Source organism: Heterocephalus glaber, unplaced genomic scaffold (genome assembly GCF_053883595.1).
Source record: "Heterocephalus glaber isolate CG9 unplaced genomic scaffold, H.glaber_assembly_v1.0 deba00001497, whole genome shotgun sequence".
NCBI classification, from domain to species: domain Eukaryota; kingdom Metazoa; phylum Chordata; class Mammalia; order Rodentia; family Bathyergidae; genus Heterocephalus; species Heterocephalus glaber.
Genome location: NW_028258320.1, coordinates 72,772,075 through 72,788,861, shown reverse-complemented (window position 1 = coordinate 72,788,861; position 16,787 = coordinate 72,772,075).

Genomic DNA, 16,787 nt, shown 5'->3' with positions numbered 1-16,787 from the left:
GCAGCATATTGTTGGATTTTGCTTCTTGACCCATTCTGCCAGTCTGTTTCTTTTGATTGGTGAATTGAGACCATTAACATTGATGGTTATAACTGAAACGTATTGACTTGTCATTGCCATGACTTTTTCTTTTTGTTGGGTTCTCCCCCTTTACATTTAATTTCTTGTCATGCCAGATGGGTTCATTCTGCTTTGCTTCCTGGGGTTGTGATCCTCAATGTCTGTTCCTAGGATATTGTGTAAAATTTTTTGGAGTGCTGGTTTGGTATTCACGAAGTTCCTAAGGTGCTCTTTGTCATGAAAGTATCTTATTTCTCTAACCATTTTGAAAGATAGTTTTGCAGGGTACATCAGTCTGGGTTGGAGGCTGTTTTCTTTTAGGGCCTGGAATATGTCACTCCAAGATCTTCTTGCCTTGATGGTTTGTGTTGAGAAGTTTGCTGTGATTCTGATGGCTTTCCTTTGTATGTGATTTGTTTCTTTTCTCTCACTGCTTGGAGAACTTTGTTCTTCTGTTGTGTTTCTGGAATCTTAAAAATTATATGCCTATGTGTAGATTTTTTTTGATCAAGGCTATTTGGAGTCCTATATGCCTCACTTATCTGTATGTCAAGCTGTTTTCCCCTGGTTGGGAAGTTTTCTGCCATTATTTCTGTGAAGAGATTTTTTATGTCATCTCCACTCTCTCTTGTTTCTTCATTGAGCCCAATCAGTCTTATGTTATTCTTCTTTGCATCATCTAGCAGCTGCTGGATTGATTTCTCATGTTCCCTTATAATTTTGAAGCAATTTTTCTTTTCCTGGTCACTTATTCCAATCTTATCTTCTATATCTGAAATTCTGTCCTCACATCGGCTCATTCTGCTGTGTAGACTTTCAATGGAATTTTTCATGTCCTGGAAATCTATTTGCATCTGTTTTATGGATTCCATTTGTTTCTTATGTTGGGATTCCATCATGTTCCCGAGCTCCTCTCTAGATTTATTCATCATGTCTTTCACTAGGGGCACAATTTCTCCTGTTATCTGAGAAATTATTTCTGATTTCATTTTTTCCAGATCCCTTTTTGTTGCCAGTTCAGTGGGTCCAGGTGGTTGAGTATCAGAGTGTTCCTTCTCATTTCCCTTTGGGGTTGCTGTAGGTGATCTGGAAGTCTGGTTTTGAGACTTATTTACGTGTTTTCTCATTTCGACTGGGCCATGGGGCTATTAGCGCCTGCACGGATTACTTCCTCTGAGCTGGGAGAGGTGGGACAGGGGCCGCGAGCAGTGGTAGGGATGGTGACCCAAAAGCCCTTTCCTGTGGCTGGGAGCAGCGGGAGGGATGGTGGCCAGGAAGGCCCTTCCTCTGGACGAGGAGAGGTGGGATGGCAGCTCAGAAGCCCCTACCTCTGGGCCGGGAGCGGTGGGAGGGATGGTGGCCCGGAAGCCCCTTCCTCTGGGCCAGGAGCAGTGGGACAGAAGGTGGCCCAAAAGCCCTTTCCTCTGGGCTGGGAGCAGTGGGCAGGATGGTGACCGGGAAGCCCCTTCCTCTGGACCAGGAGCAGTGGGATGGTGGCTCAGAAGCCCCTACCTCTGGGCCGGGAGCAGCAGGACTCAATACCTTGGTCTGGTGGTCTGGTGTCCTCTGCGTCTTTGTAGTGTGGAACCAGGTGGCTGCCTGTCTGCAGCGGGCTGATTCGGCATGTTCCATGCCACTCGGGACCTTGATAGGGCATGGGGAGACCTGCCTGTCTGTAGTGAGTTGATTCGGCTTCTTCCGCGTGAGTCAGGACCTCTGTAGGGCATGCACAGACCTGCCTGTCTGCAGCGGGGTGATTTGGCGTGTTCCATGCCACTTGGGATCTCGGTAGTGCAGGGGCAGACCTGCCTGTCTGCAACGGGGTGAATCAGCGTCTTCCGCGTGACTCGGGACCTCGGTAGGGCGTGGGCAGACCTGGGTGTCTGGAGCAGGGTGATTCGGCATCTGCCTCCTGACTCGGGACCTCTGATGCTGTACTACATTTATTGATTTGGGTATGCTGAACCATCCCTGCATCGCTGGGATGAAACCTACTTCATGGTGTATAATCTTTTTGATGATTTGCTGCATCCTATTTGCCAGTTTCTTATTGAGGATTTTTGCATCTATGTTCATTATGGAGACTGGCCTGTAGTTCTCCTTTTTGGTTGGGTCTTTCTCTGGTTTTGGTATCAGGGCAATACTTGCTCCTAGAATGATTTTGGGAGTTTGCTTCCTTTTCAATTTCATGGAAGAGTCTGAAGAGTAGTGGCCTTAGATCCTCTCTAAATTTCTTGTAGAATTCAGCAGTGAAACCGTCAGAACCTGGGCTTTAATAAATGGTGCTGGAAAAACTGGATGTCCACATGGTGAAGACTAAAACTAGACCCATGTCCCTCACCATGCACTAAACTAAAATCAAAATGGATCAAACATCTAAATATTAAAACAGAAACACTAAATCTGCTGGAAGAGAGAACAGGTAGAATGCTTGAGAACATACAAGTAGGCAAAGACTTCATGAACAAAACCCAGACTGCATGGGAAATACTATAAAAAATCAATAACCGGGACCTCATCTTATTAATAAGCTTTTGCACAGCAAAAGAAATCACCAACTGAGTGAAAAGACAACCCACAGAGTGGGAAAAAATTTTAGCCAGCAGTTCCTCAGAGAAAAGCCTAATATCTAAAACATAAAGAATAGAAAAAAAATCAGTCCACCCAAATTTAAACACCCAGTCCAAAAATGAGCATCTGAGATGAACAGACATTTCTCACATGAAGAAGTAGAAACAGCAAATAAATATATGAAAAATATTCAACATCACTGATTTTTCAACAGATGCAAATTAAAACCATGCTGAGATTCTATCTCACTTCAGAAAGAATGGGTGCTATCAAGAAATCAACCAACAACAAATGCTGGGACTATGGGGAAAAAAGAACCCTTCTCCACTGTTGGTGGGAGTGCAGATTGATGCAACTGCTGTACAAATCAGGAGATTTCTCAAAAAACTAGGATAAGAGGTCCCATTTGACCCAGCTATTCCCCTGCTGGGTATCTTCCCCAAAGAATTAAAAGCATCATACCACAGGGATATATGCACATCCATGTTTATAGGAGCACAGTTTATAATAGCTAAATCTTGGAAACAACCCAAATGCCCATCAACTGATGAATGGATAAAAAGGATGTGTTTTTTAAATATAATGGAATATTATTCAGCCATAAAGAAGGATAAACTTAAACATTTCTAGGTAAATGGATGCACCTTCAGACCATACTCCTAAGTGAAATAAACACATGTGTGTAAATATTGCATTGTCTCTCTGGTGTGAGAAACTGAAAGTCGAAGGACCAAAATGAATAATAGATGTTGTGAAATAGGAAGAAATTTTTCAAAATTATACCGAGTGTGGGATACTTTGTTAATAATTAAAATGTTTTATGCAAAAAAAGAAGGTATAGTATTTGTAGGAAATGAGCTGATAGATTAGCCTTTGAATATATATTCTTTTATGATCATGGTACACAGTGTATTTGCCATTGTTATTCTCTAATGATTTTTGTTTTGAAAAATATATTTTTTCATAGAATGGCTTTTTTATTTTGTTTATTAATATCTGCTTGTATTATATTAAAATAAAATTAAAAAAATTAAAAATGCCCAATGAAATGAAAAATAAAAATTTAAAGCCCCCAGTGAAGCTCAGCCGGTACCAGCACCTGGAAGGAAGCTCTCTGCCTCCATCCCAGGCTCCTAGGGCAGAGAAGCTCAGTGGGTTCCAGCACCCGGAAGGAGGCTCCCCACCTCCATCCCAGGCTCCTAGGGCAGAGAAGCTCAGCTGGTCCCAGCACCCAGAAGCAAGCTCCCCTGCTGCCATCCCAAGCTCCTAGGGCACAGAAGGTGAGCCGTGTGGGCTCCAGAAGCACTCCCCCCACCCCTTGGAAATGAGAAGACACATAAACAAGCCTCAAAAACAGACTTCCAGATCACCTACAGCAACCCCAAAGGGAAACAGATGGAACAATCTGATACTCAACCACCTGGACTCTCTGAACTGGCAAAAAAAGAGGATCTGGAAAAAATGAAATCAGAAATAATTACTCAGAGAACAGCAAAGATTTTGCTCATGGTGCAAGACATGATTAATAAATCTAAAGAGGACACAGATAAAAAAAATAGAGGATCTGAGGAATATGATGGAATCCCAACATAGGAAACAAATGGAATCCATAAAACAGATGCAAACAGATTTCCAGGAGATTAAAAACTCCATCGAAAGTCTGCGCAGCAGAATGAACCAATGTGAGGATAGAATTTCGCATATAGAAGATAAGATTGCAATTAGTGAGGAGGAAAAGAAAAATTGCTTTAAAATTGTAAGGGAACATGAGAAATCAATCCAGCAGCTGCTAGATGATGCGAAGAAGAATAACATAAGACTGATTGGAGTCAATGAAGAAAGAGAGAGTGCAGATGACATAAAAAAGTCTCTTCACAGAAGTGATGGCTGAAAACTTCCCAAGGAGGGGAAAAGAACTTGACATACAGATAAGTGAGGCATCTAGGACTCCAGCTAACCTTAATAAAAAAAAATCTACACATAGGCATATAATAGTTAGGATTCCCGAAATCCAACAGAAGAATACAATTCTACAAGCAGTGAGAGAAAAGAAACAAATCACATACAAAGGAAAGCCCGTCAGAATCACAGCAAACTTCTCAACACAAACCCTCAAGGCAAGAAGAGCTTGGAGTGATGTATTTCAAGCCCTAAAGGAAAACAGCCTCCAACCCAGACTGATAGACCCTGCAAAACTATCTTTCAAAATTGATGGAGAAATAAGATGCTTTCATGATAAAGAGCACCTGAGGAACTTCATGAATACCAAACTGGCCCTCCAAAAAATTTTAGACAATACCCTAGGAAAAGACAATGAGGATCACAACCCCAGGAAACCCAGCAGAATGAATCCATTGGGCATGACAAATTAAACGCAAAGGGGGAGAATCCAACAAAAAGAAAAAGTCATGACAAGGCTTTTAAAACTTTGAACTTCATCTCCCTAATGAGTGTATAATTCAATCTTATTATTGTACTGATTAGTATTTTTCTGATTCTAGAATTGCACACCATTCCTTGTGCTATACTGGCTATTTATCATCTTCTTATGTCTAGATTTTAATCGGGTTGTCTATTCATGAGCTCTAAGAATTCTTTATATTTTCTGGTCATAGGTGATATGTATTGTAAATATGGTCTGTTTAAGGACTACTTTTCATTTAATGATGTCATTTAAAGTTCTAAATTTTGATGGAATCTCATCAATTTTTTTCTTTTATACATCGTGGTTTTTTATCCTATGTAGTTCTTGCCTACCCTGAATTCATAAATATTTTCCCTTATAATTTCTTCTTAAAGTTTTATAATTTTAGGCTTTCTTATTTAGGTTCATGGATCCCTTCAGGTTATTTTCATGTATGGAAAAAAAGGGTTGAGGTTAATTTTTTATATACAGATACCAGGTGTTCTAGTGTGGTTTGCTGAAGACACTCTCTCTTCCTTGGCTCTTGAATCGAGTTTATATTCTATAAAATGCTAATGTTAAATAATCTTTCAAAACTCAGTGGACCATATATGTGTGGTTCTATTTCTAGATTCTCTGTTTTATTCCAGTGATCTATATGTCTTTCCTTACACCAACACTGCCTTGATTACTGTAGCTTTAGAGGAAGTCTTAAAATTAGGTACTAAATGTCTTACAACATTGATTTTTTTTCTTTTTACTTTTCTAGGTCCTTTGTACTCCTACATAACTTTTAAATTTCAATATCCAATTCTTCATTTATAGCAAGTATACACAGACCTGAATTTTTATATATACACCTTGTGTTTTCTAATCCTGCTAAATTCAAGTACAAGTTCTAGGGGCTCCTAGAGATTTCTTAGTATTTTCTCTGTAGATGATCATTTCATCTACATATAAAGATTTCGCTTCTACCTTGTCAATCCTATCCTAGTTGTGTCATTTTATTGCCAGACTATTTTGGTTTAGACCTATGTTTCAAAGTCTAATGGACAGATGAAGAGTAAGCACATATGCCCTTGTTCCCCACTTTAGGGAGAAAGCATTGTATCGTTTCCATTCATAGAAGGGGTTTTTGTTGGAAGTATAGAGTACATGTCTTTGATCTATTGAGAAGGTTCTGTTCTACTTCTAGTCTCCTGATAGCTTTTATCATGAACAGCTGTAGAATTTAGTCCAATACTTTTCTCCAACTAGTGACAGGATCATATGGCTTTCTCCTTTCCTCTGTTAAAATGATAACTTTTGGGGGTGGATTTTCCAATGCTGAACCAACACTGCCATCCCTATAACAAAACCACTTTCTACATCCTGCCAGATCTGACTTCCAAGAGTTTGTTTTATTAAACAAATTTCTATCTATGTTCATACTTTTTTCTTCTATTATCTTTATCCAGTTTTAGGATTAGCACAATCTTGATTTCCTAAAATGAGGGGAGAAGTGTTCCTTCTTTTTTCTGCTTTAATTGTTTGATATAATTTTTCAGTTAAAATGTTTATGAGCCTGCTGTTGTCATATAGGTAGGTTTTCAAGCTAGGAATATACTTTCTTTAATAGGTGCTATTCAAATTTTATATTTCCTCCAGAGTTGGTTTCATTAATTTGTCTTCTAATTTACTTCTTAGAAGTTGTCAAATTTATTTCAAAAAAGATTTTTGTAATTTGCTTTCTATATCCTTTTAAATTCTGTAAAATCTCTGGTAATGTCTCCTAGATCTTAATATTATAATTTTACAAATGTATAACTGATATTGTATAACAGGAAGAAAAGGTCTAAAAGAGTAGGGGAATTGGGAGGGGTAGGGGAAGGGAAAAAAGGGAAAGGAAAAAATATGAGAAGAGGAAAAAAATGGAAACAAGGTCTTTGCAAATAGGGAAGGGTGGAGGGGGTGAAGGGAGGGCAAGGGAAGGGGAAAAAAAATAAGAACGAAGATACTCATGTAATGGTACAAGATCCCAATGATGAATGTAACTGTATTGTATACCTAAAATGTACCAATAAAGGTAATGGGAAAAAAAAATTTAAAGCCCCTTGTTCCAAAAGCATGATAAATTATAGTTTCTCATCAAAAATATTTTATTACATATGTCTTGATTACTTTCTTTTTGCTGGGACAAAGTAACCACAAGTTAGAGAAGGAAAGGTTTATTTTAGCTCACAGTTTGTAGAGGTTTCAGTCCATGATTAGCTGGCTCCAAGGAAGGGCAACATGGCAGAGGAGAAACAGTCCATGGCATGGGAGGCAGCAAGCAGCAAATAGTAGCCTTCCTTCTTTCATTCCCTTTTTATTCCATCCAGGCTACAAGCCTACTGGCTGATACCACTCACATCCCAGGTGGGTCTTCTGTCTTCAATAACACCCTTCAGCAACACCCAGAGCCCTGTTAATCTATTTAGGGGACTAATCCAGGTATCACACATTCACAATCCAGTATCACACACTCATGATCTCGTTACTCCCAAAAGCCCCACCTATGAGCACATAAGGCTTTGGGGGATATCTTGATACAAGGCATAGCAACATATAAGATATATAACTAATATTTTTAAATAATATTACTTACAATGGTGTAACAGTGATGCATGACTGACAACAGAAAGTTATAAATAATAAAAATTTTTGGTGATATAATTTTGTATTATACCATAAAAACGACACTTCATTAATGTGATATCTTGTGTATTCCAATGTTTTTCTGGCTCTTCTTTCTGCACATTCATTTATTAGGTTATCAAAATTTATCAAACTATTAGCGATTTCATTTTCAACTGAAATAATTGAAAGCAACAACCATTGGTCTTTGCAACTATAGGATTCCAAATAATTTTTGACAATTTTAAAATGTGAAAAGAATTTTTCTGCTGAGGAAGCAGTTGCTGGAGTCGGGTGAATATTTATTGCCTGTAGCAGCATTGGGATAAATTTCTAAAAAATTATTTTGAAAAAACGTACTAGTTAGAGCTGATGATTTTTGTCAAATGACTTTCTAAAGAGATTTAACTCTTCATACAAATTGGTTTCATACAAGCCTGAGTTTAATTTTAAATATAAATTTAAATAGTGGCATTTTTTGTTTTCTCAGGTTTTTCCAGTAACTTGTAGAGATCATACAAGCAACTAAAATTGTCTTTACAACGGATATATAATCTAGAATACCTGTGTATAAGTCTTTTATATTTGATACAAAGAAAAATGAATTCAAAATTTATTTTTCTTGTTAATAATTGGTCTCCATCAAAAGTTTTATATGGCAGTGGTTTTCTTTTCTGTTGAATGTGACAATATTTTAATCTAATTTTTATCTCTAAGCCTGTGGATATTTGCTTTGCCGTGTAACGTCAGTTTTCAAGACAGAATTCTAAACTCTTTGAAGCATTCTAATAACTCTTGGGTATACTGTACTCTATCACAAGGTCCACATGTACATTTTATTTTGTAATCATTTACTATGCTGTCTGTTCCCAGAGCACCAGCAGTTTCTGGCCTGGTGCTTCACAGGGAAAGTCGACATTTATGCAGATGTGTCAGGGAGGGGCTCAAGGGCCGCAGGGCAGCCAGCTTCCCACTGCAGAGGGCATCCTGCCAGTTTGCTGTCATTGCTGCCACTGCCACCAGCTGTGTAGACTGAGGTCCCAGTCCTGGCTGCACCCCAGTGTGCTGGAGCAATTGCTTGGCATGTCTGTAGTCCCTCCCTGTGGTGCCGGAGGCCCAAGCCTGTGAGTATTATTACCTGGTGGGTCTTCCTGGCTTTCATGAAGTTTCATTTATAAAATTCACATTCAAAGAGAAAATTATGGACAATTTCAAGGTAGCAACCATAGGACATTAAACCAAGCATGGAGGCCCTTCTGAAAGTGTGTCCCTGTGTCATTCATATATATCTATCTCCTTCTGTTGAGACACAGAAGATAGCTAGTTGAAGGAATGCAGGTTTTATGCCATATGTAGACTGGCTCTGTTTTTAGTAGAGCATCTATATTGCCAGAAATTTTATCCTCATGTCTAACCCAGGCCTTGACGTTACCTGTTCTTCCTCTAAGATTTTGCTATTCACCTGTATCAAAGCCTCTCATTCATGCAGTGAGCATAGGTTCACTGGAACACAGCCTAGAAATAGATGTCATATCTATTGATACAAATTCCTGATATTTTTGGCTTCACTTAGAGACCACAAGATTTCAAAACTAGAAGGGGCTCATAGATCCTCTGATCCATAGGTCCCTGATCTAGCTGGTTACCTGAGTATCCTAAGGATTTTGTAACAGCTATAGTCCTGTTCACACCTGCAGATTGGATTTGGAGTCAGGTGGTCTGAGACAGAGTGCAAGAATCAGCTTTTAAACAGATGTAACTGGGAATTCTGATATACAGCCTGGCTGGGGAAAGTCTGGTAGTTTTCCTGATTCGGAATTTGCTCAAGGCTGGACAGTTGTTATTTCCTTCTCTGACCTGAGTCCAGAGCTTGTCTCACTTTCCCCACTCTTTGTCCTGCTTTATCTGATTCAATAGTCCAAGTCCCATCTACTGCACGGTCCCCTTATCAGCCACACGGTTATATTGAAGAGGCTATTCTCACTGGATACTACTGAAATCTCTTCCACATCTCTGCAAAGTGACCAGATCGCCATGTCCTTGCTAAGCTGGCACCGTTAAGTGGAGCAGGACATGTGTGAATGTGTGTCTCCGTCTATCTGTGTGTGTGTGTGTGTGTGTGTGTGTGTGCGTGCACATGCACTTTGGCAGGCCCAGCAGTGGTAATGATGGAGGAAGTACATCCTGGTGGACTCTAAATGCTAGAGTACTTTGGACTGTAAATAACAAACCTGATGAGGGATTTGATGAAGACTTAAAACTCAGGATGGATTAGCTCATCTAATGCATAATTATACCTCTTGAGGCAAAAAATAAATAGTTGTAGCTACTCGTATCATTTAGAATAGGCTCTGTTTTGTGATAATAACACAAAATTTCAGTGGTTTTAACAACTCACATTACATATATGTTGCACATCTACTGAAGATTTGTTTCTCTGTCTGTTCTTTCTGAGAGTCTTAGCTGGTTAAATAGCTGTCCCAAACATTGCAGTTTTCCTAGTCGAGGGAAAAAAGTTGCTGTGTCATCCTACAGAGCAATGCTCTACTGTGGCCCAGCAATGAGACATCATTTCTACCAAACTCATTGGCCAGAGCTGGTGACATAGGTCTTAGGAAAGATACAGTGCGATCATGCTAAAATGGCTTGTCAGCTGTCAACCACTCTACAAGTTCACTTGCTTTTGTGAAGTATCTTAAAGATGGCGCAACATTATCCAGGGGATAGTAAATGCACAACCTAAGAAGAGGGGCCTTTTTAGAAGGACTACATATATTCATGAAGAGTAGACTCCTGTCATTGAAGCTCCTTAGCTCGAGGAATCCTTTTGGGGGTGTCTGGCTAATACAAAAATGTTTTAATGTATAGATACCCCTTGACTGATGATGTCATGATAAGCCCCTGTAAGTTGAAAATGTTGTAAGCTCAAAGTGTCTGTAATACACCAACCTACCGAACATCATAGCTTAGCAACACAGGTACACTGTAGATACTGGTTGTTTCCCCTTGTGAGTGGGGCCTGACTGGGAACTGTGGCTTGTTGCAGCTGCCCTAAATCAAGAAAAGAATAACCTACTTCATTTGGCTAGCTTGGAGAACAAGTCCAAAATTCAAATTCCAAATTCAATCAAGGTTCTACTAAATGCATATTAGTTCACACCATTGCAACATTGAAAAATCTTAAGTGATGTCTGTAATTTATTGTATTTAGACCCAGGAGTGAACTAGGTTATTTTCCTCATTCCTTTTCTGGTCACTTTTCCTAGTTTCTAGCCTCTTTCCTTATAAATCTTAATGGTGAAGGTAGAGGTTGGTGGATATAATTATAGGTCTTAGGATCTAAAGGTGGTTGCATGATAGTAGGATTTCTACTTGTCTCCTAGAGTTATGTCATCTGAGATCTTTAATCACTTATCCTGTAGGCATCTTGCATCCTTGTCTCAGTATTATATAGATTCTAAGCTCAAATAAACCTGGAGGCCCTGAAGTTGTCTTGACTTGGAAATTGAGAAGTTACTGCAAATCAACGAGAGACCTTGAGTCCCTGCATAAGACTCAGCACAGCCTTTATTATCAAACATTATTATTATTATCAAAACATTTTTGGTCGTGTTTCAGAAGCAGTGGAGAGTAAGAGAGAAGAAACAAAACAAAAAACAAACATCACCACCGCCAACAAAAAAACAAGACAAAAACCCCATTAAAAAAAAAAACAACGGAACTAAAACATCTAGCTGTAGACATTCTAGAGTTTGGAAAAGACATTCAACTTTTAGGAAAACATTATTTTTCATTGCCTTTGTTAAGTATTCTTGCCCTGGGGTCAGAGACACATGGATTCAAGGTCCAGCGCTGCCACTTACAAGCTATGTGAATTTGAGCAAGTTATCCAGCATCTTTATGCTTCATTTTCCTGTTTATCAAAGTGTGATAATGAAGGTGTTTATTCCGAGGGTTATCTTGGATCTGACTGGCAATACTTATCAAACTATAGCTACAGTCCATGGAATGCTTCGGGTGCCCCAGGGCTGCCATCCCCATGGTGTGGTAGTGTCATCATCGTCATTGTCATCCCCAGAGAAAATTTTGCTGCTGTTCAGTCTCCTCTTAGCCGGGATGAATCAGGAGAGGCGGGAGGCAGGTCTGCAGCAGACTCTGGTTCTCTTCTGTACTAATATTCCATGGGTCAGTTGATACATTTCTTTTCAATTTTTCTTCTCCCTTTCAAATGCCAGTCTTTGTTTGAAGGAGCAGTTCATTCTACATGCTTGTTCTTTATTTACAGTTAGACACTGCACAGTAGGTCAGTAAGTGGCATTTGAAGAAATATGAATCTTCTGTGCCTCTTTAAGCAGGGCAGAGAGGAGGGGTTTTTGCATGTAGTGGGCTATTTCACCCAACTTAAGGACTCTGGGACCCCAGAGGTGAGGCTCACAATTTAGTATTCAAGAAAGTTCCAAGAAGTGGGGCAGACTTCCCACTCCTGCTCTATTTGCTGAGTAAAGTAACATATTTACTATCCCCAACAAATTATCACACTGTAAAATGTCAATTTTATTGAGGCATAATCTATCTAGAATAAAATTCATCACTTTAACATTTACAGCCTGATGATGAATATAGTCATATAGCCACAACAATAAACACATTGAAGGTTTTCATTGCCCTCCCAAACCTCCCTGTGTTCCTTTGCAGCCATTCCCATCTCTGCCAGCTCTGTCCCCAAAGCCACTGATTTGTTTTCTGTCCCTGTGGTTTTCCCTTTGTGGACCTTAATATAAATGGAACTGTACAGGACTGAAGCTTTTGTGTCTGGCCTCTGTTATTTAACAAAATCCTTCTGAGATTCATCAGTGCTGTTGCGTGTATCAGAGGTTCTTTTAAAGCACTTCCTGAGTAATGTCTCATTGTGTTGGTGTCCTGTGTTATAATTTGTTATGAAGAAGATTTGGTTGTTTGTAGTTTTCACCAGTTATGAATGAACTGCTCTGAATATCTGCATACAGGGTTTTGTGTAGACATAGGTTTTCATTTCTCTTGGATTAAAAACAAGAAACCACTGGATAGATTACTGGGCTGTATAATAAGTCTATATCTAACTTTATAAGAAAATTACCAAGTCGTTTTCTAAAGTGGCGAAGGTCCCTTTTTCATTTCCACCAGTGGCATGTGGGAATATTACACTTGCCACCCTCCCCTGCACCAATACTTGGTGTTGTCAGTTCTTTGAATTTTAGCAAAACAAGTTGGTGACCTGAATCTCTGGTCACAGTTCAGCTATTTTTTTACATTTTCCAGTGAATTGTCTTTCCACATCTTTTTCTCACTTTTGATTGTTTGTTTCTTGTTATTGGATTTTAAGAGTTTTAAAATAGACTCTACATTTATGGCTTTTGTCAGATATGAGTTTTTCAAACATTTTTTTCTCCCAGTACATTGCTTTTCTTTTAATATTCACAGCAGTCTTGAAAAATATAATTTTTTAATTTTTAAGAAATTCAATTTATCACATATTTTTCTTTTCTATTTTGGTGTCCTCTCTGGGAAATCTTGAGTAACTCAAAGTCATAGAATTTTGATTTATTGTCTTCAAGAAGTTATATACTTTAAGCTTTTGCATTTAGGACTATGTGATATAAAGTAAGTGTTGTGGGTTTTCCCCATTTTCCCTCACTCTTTTTGCCTTACTGCACGGGATGGGACCTTTAGTTTAGTGTTGGGGTAGAATTAGTGAAAGCAGAAATTCTTCCTTGTTGCTAGCCATAATTATAAAACTAAATATTATAATTTTTCCTTTGAGAAATGCTTTAATGGTCTCTCATAAATATTTATACATTATGTTTTTACTTACATTTACACCAAAATATTTTCTATTTCCACACTTGATCTTAGCCAAAAGGCCAAGAAGCGATATATTTTCTATTTCCAATCCTTATAATTTGTTCTTTGATCCATGGTTTATTAGATGTTTCTTAATTTTTATATATTTGAGTACTTTTCAGGTATCTTCTTGTTATTGATTTCTGGTAATTTGATGTTGCCTGAAATGTATTCAGTCTAAATGAAATCCTTTTATATTTGTTGAGATTTGTTTTATCACTAGCAACATTGTGAAAAACATTGTCTTTTGCAGCTTTTCATGGATTGTCTTTATCACTTTGAAGAAGTTCCCTTTTTTTCCTAGTTTTGAGTGCTTTTATCATGCACAGAAGTTGAATTTAGAGCTTTTTATCTTTTCACCTTTTGAGCTGATCTTTTTATTCTTCTAATGTAGTGAATTACATTGATTTATTTTTAAAATTTGAACCAGTTGATCTTGTATTTCTGAGACACCACCCATATGGTTATAATATATTTACCAATATGTTGGTTGGGATTTTGTGCCTATCTTGATATGAAATATTGATCTGATCTTTGTCAGATTTTGGTATCAGGGTGATGGTGGTTTCATAGAATGACTTGGAAAAATATTATTTACCATTATAGGGCTGGGGATTTAGCTCAGTGATTCTGGCGCCTGCCTCAGGAGCACAAGGTCCTGAGTTTGATCCCCGGTACCAAAAAGACAACAACAACAAAAAATCCATTATATTTTCTGTAAGTGTTTGTCTATATTGATTGTATTTGCTTTCTAAATGGTAAAATTCACTAGTAAAGCCATCTGGACCTGGAGTGTTCTTTGTTGGAGTTTTCAACTACAGATTCAATTTCTTGAAGTATTTATATTTTATCCTGAGTGTGCTTTGGAAGTTCATGTCTTTCATAACTTTGTCCATTTCATCTAAGTTATTGAATTTATTGAATAAAGTTATCGATTATATTCTCTTATTTTAAAAAAATTTATACTATCTGTGATGTTTCCTCTTTAATTCTTGAAATTGTTAGTTTATATCTTCTTTCTTAGTTAAGTATTTATCAAGTTCATTGAACTTTTCAAAGAAATAACTTTTTCAGTGATATTCTCTATTTTTTGTATAGTGTCTGCTTCACTTCCGTATCAGTTCTTTCCTTCTGCCTGCTTTGTATTTAATTTCATGTTAATTTTCTAATTTACTAAAATAGAAGCTTAGATATTCTTTTTAAATTAATGCAATTAATTTCCTTTATGCTTTAAAGTTGTCTCATAAATTTTTATATTGGCTTTTTTTTTTTCTTACTTCATACTGTGAATACTTTATTTTTTTTCCATTAAGTTTATTGGTACATTTCAGGTATAAAATACAGTTACACTCATCATTGGGACCTTGTACCATTACATGAGTATCTTCGTTCTTATTTTTTTCCCCTTCCCCCTGCCCTCCCTTCACTCCCTCCACCCTTCCCTATTTGCAAAGACCTTGTATCCATTTTTTTCCTTTTCTCATATTTTTTCTTTTCCCTTCTTTCCTTTCCCCTACCCCTCCTACTTCCCCTACTCCTTTAGACCTTTTCTTCCTATTACACAATATCAATTATACATTTTAAAAATTACAATATCAAGATCTAGAAGACATTACCACAGATTTTACAGAATTTAAAAGAATATAGAAAGCAAATTACAAAAATCTTTTTTTGAAATAAATTTGGCAACTTCTAAGAAGTACCTTGGAAGACAAATTAATGAAACTGACTCTGGAGGAAATATAAAATTTGAATAGCACCTATTAAAGAAAGTATATTCCTAGCTTGAAAGCCTACCTATATGACAACAGCAGGCTCATATACATTTTAACTGATAAATTATATCAAACAATTAAAGCAGAAAAAAGAAGGAACACTTCTCCCCTCATTTTAGGAAATCAAGATTGTGCTAATCCTAAAACTGGATAAAGATAATAGAAGAAGAAAGTATGAACATAGATAGAAATTTGTTTAACAAAACAAACAGAAGTGAGATCTGGCAGTATGTAGAAAGTGGTTTTATTATAGGGATTGCAGAGTTGGTTCAGGATTGGAAGATCCACCCCCAAAAGTCATCATTTTAACAGAGGAAAGGAAAAAGCCATATGATCCTGTCACTAGTTGGAGAAAAGTATTGGACTAAATTCTACAGCTGTTCATGGTAAAAGCTATCAGGAGACTAGAAGTAGAACAGAACCTTCTTAACAGATTAAAGACATATACTCCATACTTCCAGCAAGAACACCTTAGATGAATGGAGAAGATAGAATGCTTTCTCCCTAAGGTGGGGAACAAGGGCAGATATGCTTACTCTTTATCTGTCCATTAAACTTTGAAACACAGGCCCAAACCAAAATAGTCTGGCAATAAAATGACACAATTAGGATAGGATTGGCAAGGTAGAAGCGAAATCTTTATATGTAGATGAAATGATCATCTACAGAGAAAATACTGAAAACCTCTAGGAGCCCCTAGAACTCGTATTTGAATTTAGCATGATTGGAAAACACAAGGTATATATAAAAATTCAGGTCTGTGTATACTTGCTATAAATGAAGAATTGGATATTGAAATTTAAAAGTTATGTAGGAGTACAAAGGACCTAGAAAAGTAAAAAGAAAAAAAATCAATGTTGTAAGACATTTAGTACCTAATTTTAAGACTTCCTCTAAAGCTACAGTAATCAAGGCAGTGTTGGTGTAAGGAAAGACATATAGATCACTGGAATAAAACAGAGAATCTAGAAATAGAACCACACATAGTTCCACTGAGTTTTGAAAGATTATTTAACATTAACATTTTATGGAACATAAACTCAATTCAAGAGCATAGGAAAAGATAGTGTTTTTAGAAAATGGCACTAGAACACCTGGTATCTGTATATAAAAAAATTAACCTCAACCCTTTATTTCCAAATATAAAAATAACTTGAAAGGATCTATGAACCTGAATATGAAAGACTAAAACTATAAAACTTCAAGAAGAAATTATAAGGGAAAATGTGTGTGAATTTAGGATAGGCAAGAATTTCCTAGGATACAAAAAACATGAAGTATACAAGAAAAAAATTGATAAATGAGATTCCATCAAAATTTAGAACTTTAAATGATCTCGTTAAGAAAATGAAAAGTAGTCCTTAAACAGACCATATTTATAATGCATATAACCTGTGAATAGAATACAAAAAGAACTCTTACAGCTCATTAATAGACAACCC